This window comes from Pinus tabuliformis, chromosome 2_2 (assembly GCF_031772625.1).
Source record: "Pinus tabuliformis cultivar Carrire ecotype Pingquan chromosome 2_2, CPIR1, whole genome shotgun sequence".
Classification (NCBI taxonomy): domain Eukaryota; kingdom Viridiplantae; phylum Streptophyta; class Pinopsida; order Pinales; family Pinaceae; genus Pinus; species Pinus tabuliformis.
Window position 1 is genome coordinate 489,716,829 of NC_142300.1, and position 12,724 is coordinate 489,729,552.

The 12,724-nt window shown below is 32.9% G+C and overlaps 1 pseudogene; it reads left to right on the forward strand.

Annotated features, from left to right (window-relative positions):
* Window positions 1-2,103: 2,103 nt before the first annotated feature.
* The window catches only part of LOC149193506 (alkaline ceramidase TOD1-like), a 33,309-nt pseudogene continuing 22,688 nt past the window's right edge, over window positions 2,104-12,724 (forward strand).

Below are 12,724 nucleotides of genomic sequence, written 5' to 3' on the forward strand. Positions count from 1 at the left end.
GCTATAACCTGGATTTACAAAAATCCTACGGGAATTTATCAAAATATTGACGAAATTCCATGATTTTGAAGGAAATTATATATATTAATAATTCAATATATTTAATGTACATGAGATACTATTTAAACACTTTTACAATAATTATAATAAATAATATATATTCTAATGTGCATCTCAATTTATTAGTGAAACTAAAAAATTATAAATAAATAAATCAAGAATTAAAAACTATAATTTATAAATGGAGTAATAATTAAAGGTTATGATTTTTTTTTTTTTTATATCAAAATTATGATTTTAGTTTAGGTAGTCTAATTAATAGATGAAATTATTCTTTTTAGAGCAATTCTTTTCCCATTTTATTCAAAATCCAATACAAATTTTTAAAAATCTTATACTTGTGTTGTCTAATTTATGGTGGTTTTCAGGGTGCATAATCTAGTTATGCATTAAAAAGTGTTTTTTAAATATCAAGAAATTACAATGTTTCTTGAAATTATATTTGGGCCAAAAAAGACATTTTGTCTATTAGTTAGACTACCAGAAATGAAATTTAAGATAAAAATTACTTTTTATTAATTGACAAGTTTAAATTCCAACCATTAAAATTAATAATTTAAAAAATAAAAAATAAATATTTATTATTATTTTTCAAAATTTTCAACAAAAATCACTATTAATATATTATAATTTATATTAATTTATAAAAATGTTATCTAGCAAACAAAACACGATTACTTAAATATATTTGAGACATGAAATAGAAACTATAAATTATATTATATTTTAAACTAATTAAAATAATGCTCATGATGATGTTATGATATTTCAAGACTCTATAGAGGGTTTGCAACTTTATAAATTTGATCCCTATGACTTCATATATCTGAACTTAAGATGGATCTTGGATGGTTTTACTTTCAAATAAGAAGAAGATGTAAAATTCTTATTTATGTATTTATAGAAAGAAAGAATAAAAATATTTTAATGTTAAATAAAGTAAAATTTTCCAATACTCAAAGATAAGTAATTACATCGTAAGGTGTTCCTCTCTGAAAAGAACTCTCTCCACTGCCATATGTACCCTCCTGCGCCCTCTGATCACTTGTTAGACGATTAAAAAACTCTGCGTCATCGGATGATTCCCTTGATGGTTAGGGTAATGAGGTAACCACCTACATGTTACAATTTCTCTGTTTTACTTACCATTACTTCACCCCTGATCTCATAGCTAAGGTTACTTTGACCCCAAGATCTCAGCTTCGCCCCTAATCTCATAGCTGAGGTTACTTCACCCCCGATCTCATAGCTGAGGTACAACAAGGTTAGGTTGGGGTGGATTAGGTACCTATCCAATTTCTTCATTTCTACAATGCTTAAGACATAACTGCTCCATTTCTGCAACTTTCTCAACACGGAGTTAGATTTCCCAACTAGTGGTATCAAACTCAGTGAAATTTACTGCACAAGGAATGAATCTCCACACCCCAATCTCTCGCACCTTTAGCTCCACTTGTATATTATTCGTTGACTATTGATATGGTGGTTTGCTCCTCAGTAGGCATTTTCGGCATAGATTGGAGGATTTTATACTCTCAAGTGGTTAAAGGCAAGTTTTTATTTTTCTTTGTTTTCTATGTGTGATTTCATCTATGAGGACATTCGTGAATGTGGCTTTCTTTGATTCATCCAATTAGGCGTGGACGATATAGTTTTCTATGAGAAAATTGTAACTGCGATTTTGCTGGTGTGGACTGTAGATAATTAGAGTATTAAGAAATATAGTTGTGTTCGTCGAATGGTAACTCAACTTGGTTTGTGGGTTATGTACAATTGAGTTTTGTTGTGAAGAAATTGTCCATGAATTGGTATTGATAAATGGGGTTTCAGAATAGTTGGGGAGTTGGAATATCGATGGAAGAGAGTAGGTAGGGGTTTTTTTTAACTTTTGGAAGGGTTTAGTATCAGGGCTTTTCTTGTTGTGAGGAGATTGCTGAAATTTGTATCGGTTCTTGTCTGAAATAGTGTAGTGGAGAGAAAGATGGTATATAGAGGCAAAGGAAAGATTTTTTCAGTGGGAAGATGAGTTCAAGGGAGAGAAAAATGAGGGTGGGTTTGAAGCTGCCAATCCCAGCTTGGGAAGATGCATTTTCTAAGCCAATGCCATTGCTTCTTCCATTGCACAAGCCCCCTAACATGAATTTTGCCTGCAAGTTTCCCTGTATTCCTCTTGAGGAAGTTACACTCGATTATCTCCAGAAGTTTTCAACTTTAGCGTGTGGGAGAAGTGGCAAGGTCTACGAGGTTAAGCATGCCAAGACTTGGAAAATTTATGCCCTCAAAATCATTCAGGAAAAGAACAAGCTTGATGAAGAGCGAATTATCCACACATCTTGCAATATTATGGCATATTCGAGGGAATTCTCCACACATCGTGCAGTGTTATGGCATATTTGATCGAGGAGGAGACATCTCTTTTGTGTTGGACTACATAGATGGTGGAACCCTTGCGCGAGTTCTTCAAACCCACAAGAAAATACCATAACACTATTTGGTTGAGGTTGCGAGGCAGGTGCTCAAGGGATTACATTACCTACACCAGAACAAAATTGTTCACCGTGATATAAAGCGCTCCAATTTATTGATCAATAAGAGAAGTCAAGATTGCCAATTTTGGTGTCAAAACTGTGTTGTCTCACACTTTGGCCAAGTGTAATTCCTTCATGGGAACTTGTGCTTATATGAATCCTTAAAGGTTCGATCACGATGGTTATTGATATACAATTTCTATTGTCTTCTGCAATGCAGTTCCTCGAATATCCTTCAGATTATGGAATGGAGAAGTATTTGCTCGAGAAAGCTACAACCATGGTGAATCAGTCTTGCCACTTATATTCTCATTTTTCAGGTAATCATAGATCTTCATATTTAACAATTTGAGAGATCTATCAAGAAACATTACCTTATGGCATGCATGTTTGTAAATGTAATTAGGCTAAAACTATGTTTCGTTGTTAATGGTAGTATCAACTATTGTTCATCAAATTCAGAAAGAAGAGTTAATTGATAAATCTCGGCTACAGTACATAAAAGGACCTAAAAAACCGAATTCAGCAGCAGGTCCAATGACCTCTGGTGGAAATATGGATGTGAAGGAAAGAAAAATGTATTTCAATTATTCTAAAGGGATTGATTTGCCTTGTGCTTTTGCCAATTAATGTACCCTAGGGTTCCTTTTGTCTGAAGAAGACAGGAAGGCCATGGAACAGTGCAAGGGGGTTGTGGTAATTTCATCTATATTTGGAGCCTATGACAAGATTAAGCAACCCAAGAATGTTAGGAAAATCACAACAGAAAATGTTTGTTTCTTCATGTTTATGACAATGCAACTCTCACAGTTCTTTCCAAATACCAGATCAAGCCCAATGGGTCTCATAGAATTGGAATTTGGCACATTGTTTTGGTCAGGGAGTTGTCATACAAGGAATTTGTAATGAATGGCCTCATACACAAGGATCTTCCCAATAGGCTTTTCCCAAACTATGTTTATAGAATTTGGATGGATGCTAAGCTACAACTTGTTGTTGATCCTTTGTTAATTTTGGAAAATCTCCTTATAACTCACAACATTGATATTTCTTTCTCAAAGAATCCTTATAATACTCATACCATGGAGGAAGCCATTTTTACAGTCAGATGGAGAAAGTGGAGCAAAGAAGGTGTGAGATATCAACTAGATAGTTACTGTGCTGATGGCTTGCAACTTTGGAGCTCTGAAATGCTTCCCTATAGAAGTGGTATGAGAACTCAGCTTTGCTCAATTATGGTGAAGTTTCAGTGTGATAGAATCTGAGATTTGTTTTGAGGTTGGTTCTCTCTTTAACTGATTTTTTGATTTTGTGTGTTGTTGTTGGTGTTACAGATGTGCCTGATACTGCACTGATATTGAGGAAGCACACCCTTCCAACGAAGCTATTTTATTGGTTGTTATTCAATGAATTATAAATCTTCAATCCTCAGGATGAGTTGCCATTTTCATATGTAAGAGATATGATGACCCCCAAAGTGAGGATTCACATGTTCGAATTAGACATTTTTAATACAATAACAAATGAATATCGACACTCTTACAAAGTCAGTCAAAGAATTTTCAAAAAACCTCCTTTGGACCTGCAAATTTCTTTGGGCTATGAATCCAGAGCCTGCAAATCATATTTGGGCAGAATGTGGGCCGCATATTCTGTTTGATTGTATTAATTCATTTCAAATTTGATTGGCTGCTAAGATTACAGCTTGCAGAAGCTATCAATTTTTTAATTTGTGAAGGGTCATGAAATAACATAATATGGGAGTATCCATACCTACAAATTTGACCAATCCATGATGTTGAGGGATGTCATGGGTGTTAATTTTGTGCTAGATTGGATTATATGACTGATTTAATTCTCAATAATTGAAATCAATTTTATTGCCTCTACCAACATGAGATGATAGAGGTTGTGCACATATATCTTATATCACTACAACAAAACAGGCAATTTACACTAGATTTAGCACCAGATTTTAGTGCATTTTTTTCTCCCTTGGGATGAGCACTCCGATGCTAAATCTGGCTCTATTTTACAATTTTTTAAGTTTCATTTTTGCACCAAATTTTGCATCTTTTTTTACGCCAAATTTTGCATCATTTTTTGCATCATTTTTGCACCAAGATTTTCATTTGGTTTTACAACAGGTTTTTCTTCTAGTTTTGTGCCATTTTTTGCATCAATTTTTGCATCATTTTTTGCTTCCTCTTTTGTGGCATTCTTTGCTTCTAGTTTTGTGTCATAATTTGCATCGAGTTTTACAGGCATCTGATTTAGTGCCTTTTTTTACATCCAGTTTGTGCCAATTTTTGCATCTGGTCTTATGCAATTTTTTGCCTCTAATTTTCTACTTATTTTTACATCTATTTTTGCACCAGTTTTTTTTGCCTTTTTTTACACCATTTTTTCCATCCAATTTTGCACCATTTGTTGAATTTGATTTAGTGCCAAATTTTGCATGCATTGTTGCACCATTTTTTGCATCCACTTTCGTGTTTTATTTATCTCCCTTTTTTGCACCATATTTTGCACCATATTTTGCATCTAATTTTCCATCATTTGTTGCATCCAATTTAGCATCATTTTTAACACCATTTCTTGAATCCAATTTTGCATCCTTTTGAGCATATAAATTTGCATCCTATGTTGAAACATGTGTTGAATCCACCTTTGCATCCCATTTTGTGTCTATTTTTACATTCAATTTTGAGCCAATTTTTTCGTCTACTTTTCCATTTGTTTTTGCACCAAGTTTTGAATGATTTTTTGCACCTCATTTTACATCCAATGTTCCATATCAATTTACATCCAAATTTGTGCCATTTTTATGTCCATTTTTGCAACATTTTTTCTTCTTTGTGTCCAATTTTGCACAATTTTTTATGTCCAAATTTGCATCCTTTTTGGTATCTAATTCTGCATCCTTTTTGGCATCCAAATTTGCGTCATTTTTTCTGCCACATTTTGTGTCCACATTTGCATCTCATTTTTCACCTAGATTTTAGTTTGAATTTTCATGTAGTTATGCATCATTTTTTAAATTCTTGGTTTCACCCTTATTTAGTCCCATTTTTCATTTTGTTTTGTGTCTTTTCTTACATCCTTTTTGCACCAAATTTTTCATCCTAATTTTACACCATTCTTTGCATCCTCATTTTGGTGTCCATTTTTGCGTCTTTGTTTGCGACGAATTTGGTATCCTTTCATATACCCTATTTTGTTCCCTTCTTTGTGTATAGTGTTGCACCCTTTTTAATTTTACTTTAAAACCCTTTTTTGGTCTCACTCTCATAATAAAACATTGATACAATAAATATTAGAAATACAGAAAAACCAGACATGGCGGAAAAGGCATGAGAGAATTTCCTGTAGTCTCTCATTCCCATGAATTTTTTATTATTAAAATAATGTTTATGATACATATAAATACATGAGGAAGTTTTCTCAATATAGTGCATCTATCTTGAACAAACTTGGTTGAGATATTTTCACAACAAAACACTAATCTAGGAGAACTAGTTGGAGAGAATCTCTCATCCTAACTAAACTCCCTAGTTTGAGGAACTAACTCCTAATTCTCAAGATTTGATTTATTTAATTATGATTTTTGGATTTATAATTGTTTTATTATGAGAATGAGGCTAACATTCCCCCCCTCAATGATAAATATAAAATAAGAACAAGGAACCCTCTTCCATGTTCTCAAGTTGATCCTCAAAAAACATTTGCCTGAAAAACCGCCAAAGGTGGATGCTGAAGAAACTGCAATATGAAGAGACCATGAATCAACTGAAAGTCTGAGTCATCTCTGAAATTATGCTTGAAAACTCCATCATGTGTCAAGTTGCAAAAGGATCCATCTATCCTTTGCTTGAAATCAACATCCTATTTCCACTGAAAAAATTTGATGAACTCCCACTGGCTGATGATGTTGAAAAACAACTCACTGTTTCTTTTGTTGTGTTTGAAAACTTCTCACTGCAAACATTGTTTTCGATCACCCACTGGTGAGTTTGTTGATGCTCACTCGCTAATGAAAATTTCCACTAACTGCTTCCGTGATGTTGTCGAGACTTTCAGTTTGACAACCATTGTCAATTTCATTGACATTTCCCCCCTTTGTCAGCTGAAAGGAGAGACAATCTTTTGATTTTGATATCTGAACTCCCCCCTTTCAGGTGTAGGAGAGTTTCACTATTGTACTCCCCCATTCAACTGCACGAGAGTACCATCTTCATTTTTACTGTTGGCTGCAATATGTGTGATTGAATTCGATTGTTAAACTTATACAATATTCTGACCTTGGATGACCATTCCCAGGGATCAATCCATGAATAATCAATCTTAAATCTGCTTGATTGTTGTTTTTTGCTGCATTGTGTTGATGAATGATTTGACTTGCGACAATGGTGACAAGGATGGAGATCAAAACACTGATCTTCCAGATGACCGATTCTTTGACAATGAAGGCAGTTTGGTTTGATTGCAACTTTAGTTTGTGCACATGTCTATTTGTTTGCAACTTTCTCATGGCTTATTGATGGTATTAGATCAAGAAATCCTGCATTGATGAGCTTGATCGACTTAGAATAATTTGGGATATGCAATCTGTTTTCATCTTTGTCATATCCTAATCCTTGTTGATTTTTGTTACATTGGAGTTCTTCCCATGGCTTGATGATTGGTTTGGAAGAAATTTGAACTAGATTAGGGACCACTTCGACACTCGAAGTTGGTTGGATCAGTGACTTGGAATCAACATTGGTATCTTCATATGTACGGATGAAAGAATTGGAAACATCACTCTTCTGTTGCAACTCATCTCTTTGAAGTTGCGACTCTAGTTGAAGGAACTCAATTGTTTCATGTGCTTGTTGTAGATTCATTGAAATATCAACAAGAGTTGATTTACTAATTTGCACTATGTCTTCAGCTGTTGAGAGGATCAAATTGTTAAGAATCTTTAACATTTGAATGCTTTTCGCCATTTGAACTTGCTGGAACTCACACTCACTTGCTTTTAATATTTTATTGACTTTCAGAACTCGCTCGCTTGATGTTTGGTTGATTGTTGCATGCTCGCTTGATCTTGTATGGATGATTTTGTTCCCTTCTTTGTGTCTAGTGTTGCACCCTTTTTTAATTTTACTTTAAAACCCTTTTTGTGTCATTGTTTTCATCTTGTTTTGATGGCTAGCTTAACACTCAATTCTACTCCCAATTTTGCATCCATGGTTAGATCCACTTTTGGCTTCTTGTTTAGAGTTTTAATTTTATTTCCATTTATGACCCCTTCTGTGGGTTCATTTTACTAATTTCATTTGCATAGTGAAATATATTAAATTTTCTAAATATCATTTTGCTGTAGGATTTAATGCATGGTTAGATGAACATAAAACCCTCTTAGTTTATCCTAGAAACCTAGGATATACCAATTAAGAGAAAGGTTTTTCTAAGGCTCAGCATTCTTAGTAGATCAAGATGTAAAGTATAGATTAAGGAAAAGAGAAGGAATTCATGTGAGTCCTCGCATGTAGATCTTATTGGAGTTTTTAGTATAGCTAGGAAATGCTCCTAGCTAGATCCAAAGCTTAGCCCTACACATAAGAGAGAGAATAAAGCAACCTTCACAACATAATATCTTGATAATTGAAACTATCAAAAACATATAAATATTATTGAATAAATAAATATAAACCAAAATCCCATGCATTCATTAGTTAAATAGAATAATTAAAGAATGAATAGAAAAATATGGAAAGAAAAACTACTGATCTATATTAATAAAGGAGTTGTTGGAAAGTTACAATAATCAGATGTAGTTGCAGCAACACCTTCCCCAACTCCTAGCTCCAAAACTCTCCCTCTCAAGACAGATCTCAGTAGTGTAACGATAAAAGAATTCCCATCATTTTCTTAATGGAAAAGCCTCCAATATATAGGAAAGTGAAGGCTATGAAGATTTCCCAAATTCCTCATTAGTTCAATTTGGGAAAAATATTTTGGGTGAATAATGTTTCTTCATTAAAAAATCGCCTTTTCCACTTTTTAGATGCTTTTGTGATTAGAAAGAAGCTTCCCCATGCTTTATGGCTCTTTCATGCTTGTGTATGCTTTTATTTTTTAGGAAAAAGCTAATGATTAGGATAAAGAGATCACATTCCACCATACAAGTTTCTGAAAGTGAACAAGGGTGTCAAAATTCAAATTCTAGTTTGCTTATGTTTTTTTTTTTTTTTAATATGTATTTAGTTTTAGTTCCTTTTTTATTTTCTAAAAAAATATATTTAGTTTTTGGTATTTTTTTCTATAAGAAAAATTATATTTTGTTTTTATAAAAATAGATTTTAAACATTCCATTCATGGTAATTTGTGATTTTATGATAGGGGTTTAAATTATATATAAAAAGGTAACTTAATGTCACGTGTTCTGTTGTTGAGATGGGTATTATACATCTCTTCCTTGCTAAGTTATAGAATGTGCTTGGGTTTTCTTATTGCAATAAAACTAATTATGTTCTTCATTATATCTTGAAATGTTCATCTTGAACCTAATAAAACAATAAAGTTAAAATAGGTTTGCCTTTGTCCTTTGTAGATCTTTGTCCCTATTAATCTTGGTCTTAATAGATTAATTGCCTTATGGTGGCCTTGAGTGGTCACTTCCATTAGTTGCATGCTTTATAGTTTTCTGTTAGTGACATTTTTTAGGCTTGATAATATGTTATTTAATTTATCAAAATGTGTTATTGTCCATATTATTGTTAAATATTAATATTAAATATGTTGGTTTTTTAGCATGGTTTAGCAAAACGTTCCCAAAAGGTTTATAGACTGTATTTTATAATGTAATGATTCATTGCTTGATGAAATTGTTTTGGATATTTTTTTTAATGATTCATTGATTGATGAAATTGTTATGGATATTTTTTTAGCATATTAAATTGTATGTGATAAAGTCAAAAGTCACCTCTTCTTTAAATTTTCATTGGTAATTTCCATTAAAGCCATCAAGTTCACCATTTGGTCCTAGGTTAAGGAAATATAGGAGTCATGAAGTGGAATTTTCCAAGCACTTAAATCTTGAGACATGTTTTTTTAGTCACATTATAGTTCCTTTCTGTGTAAATTCTCGATGAAAATAGTCTCATCGAACATGACGGGCCTCAATAGTAAAGGAAAAAAAGGACTCCTAAAAGAAAAATGGTACGCAAAGCACTCATAAATAATGTTGACATAAAAACAAAAATATTAAGTGACGTTCTACTTCATATAATTAGCAAATGGGGGAAGAATTTCCATGTAGTAGTGATTGATGCTTAGAGATAATTGGGTGGAATGGTTATTATTTGAAATGATCAGGACATCAAGGTTACCAATATGTTTACCTCTTTTCGCATTATGACAATACAATTTAGTTAATTGACATCAAGGACTACTACCATGTATCCAATGTCTATGACTCCAATATCGCAAATGGAAAACCTCTATTTCTCAATTTTATTTATAGCACAGGTAATTTATACTCCCCATATCCATGGATTATTAAGAGTGACTTCAATATTATCAAGTGTCTCAAGGAAAAGAAAGGATGAATAATAATGTTTAACAAGATATTTTATAAGCTATACCATTAAATCCATAAAATACTCTCCATTAAAGTTGTCAAGCAATGAGTCTCCAACCCACACATGTGGATCAATGAGATGTAACACATGTGTGTGTGGTGACTAACTTAATACACTATTCTAATAACTCCACAAACTTATGTATTTCACTCTGTCACATAAATTGACAGTAGTGTGACATAAGTAAACCAAGAGTAGACATGAAACCCTTAGGCAACAAACATTCCCTAGATCCTCAATTAGGTGCTTAAATGATGAAGTGAAAATTCAAGGGGAAAAGAGGACTTCATGATTTAACCATCACAAACATGTGATCAAGTGTGACTAGGAGTGTATATATTCATATATTTTCCAAAGAGGGAGTGAATACATGAGTTACCATTCATTGGGCCTTATTTTTCTTTCTTTTTCTTTTTCTTATATATAGGACTTAGGGAATAAGGTTTTCATAAGTTTGGCACAACTCATAGATATAACATTTACATGAATTTTCACTTCAACCTTAGAGTTTAGACTTAGATAAATCATTATAGTGTATCTTTAATGATTTTGGCTTTCACTTTTTGATTTTATTTCATCACAAATAACAAAAGGGGAAATATTTTTCCACAAATCTATGAGTTCTTAATCATAAAGGAGTCATGTGACAAAAACAAATTAATGATGCTATTCTCTATGAAAATGATGGGCATTCTTGAGAAAAGCTAATGCTTGTGGATGTCTCCTCTCTGGTTGAGAGGGAGTGAGGGTAGACACCATATTATCCATGTGTCATGTACTATGGCCAGGAATAACAGTTGTAAGACTAGTAAAGACACCAGTAGGGAGAATGATGGATTGGATAAACATCTAGGACCAATATTCTTTAAGAATTTGTACTTTGACTAGGACTAACCGCCATAAGTCAAGTACATTAATCCAAGATAAGAATAGTCATGAGGATCAACATTTCCTGGTGTCAAATATTATGATAGTGGATTAGGAAATGATCATGTGAGGACATACCTGGTGAATGTCCTAGTGGGGTAAGTTCCTAGAGAGGCAATGGTGTCCAAATTTATGCCTCCCAACATTGTGCTCTGATCTAATGGAGAGATAAACTTGTTAGTCAAGGCCTTGCTATTTTGACAATGTTGGTTATGATGATGTAAATCATCATTGATGCTTATCAATCCAGATAATTTATTATATGAATATTTCAACTTGAGAGTACTTTTTTGTCTCATTATGAGCACCTCCCTAGTTTAGAGAGAGGGCCATCATCTCCATTATCACCATCATCACCACCATCATCATCATCATAATTGTCATGATTTCATTATCATCATAATCACCATTCATGTCATTATCATCATCATTATGGAGATTGTTGTCAATTGTTCATAATTATAGGTATTGTAAGAAATATCATCAACCCAAAAAATGATATGAGTGCTTGAAAAGGGTTGTTAGGACAAATGATATATGCAAGAGAAATAAGAACTTTAGTTTTTAGATATGATCGATGATCATCATCATCACTACCATTATCATCGTCATTATAATTGTCATCATCCCCATCATCATAACTAATATAAGTTTTATCATAACTTTTGTCATCTTCATCATGAACATCATAATCACGATTCATGTCATTATTGTTGTTGATGATGGCAAAGATGAAATAATGATATTGATGATCATATGAAGATGGCTTGGAAGATGATGCAAAAGATAATTATTATGATTATGACCATGACAACATTTAAAAATTGGGAAGAATGGCCAAGGTCATTAGCATTTTCATCGTCATTGTCATTGTAACCCCATCATCTTTATCATCATTGTCATTATCATAACAATCACAATTCATGTCATCGTCATCATCTTCATTATCATCATCATCATAATTATTGACATTATCATCAATTGTTCATAGTTTTCAATGTCATAATAAATATCATTAATGAAAAAAATATGATGTGTGTTGGAAAAGGGATGGAAAAGTGAACAAAATAATGGGGGTAAAAATAGACGTAAAATTGGACGAAGAGTGGATACAACATAAGTAGATGCAAAACAAGATAGAAAAATTGACACAAAAGTAGATGAAAAAGTAGATGGAATAGTTGATGCAAACTTGAACACAAAATAGGATTCAAACATGGATGAAAAAGGGGAAGAAAATATGGGAACAATAGTATGAATTAAACTCAACATGAATTGTGGTGAAACCAATGTGGATACAATGATGAATGCAAAAAAAAAAAGACACAAACTTGAATGCAAAAAGGAGGAAAACTTGGATGCAAAAAGGGATGTAAACATGGGCCAAACATGGGTGCAATAGTGGACACAAAATTAGTTGCAAAATTGGACGAATCAAAAGTGGATGTAAAAGTAGATTCAAAATGGGATGCAAAAAACATAAACAATATTTGATGCAAACTTGGACACAAAAGATGATGTAAATGTGGATGAAATAGAGGAAGAAAATGTGGGTTGCAACAATAGGCATAAGATATGGCA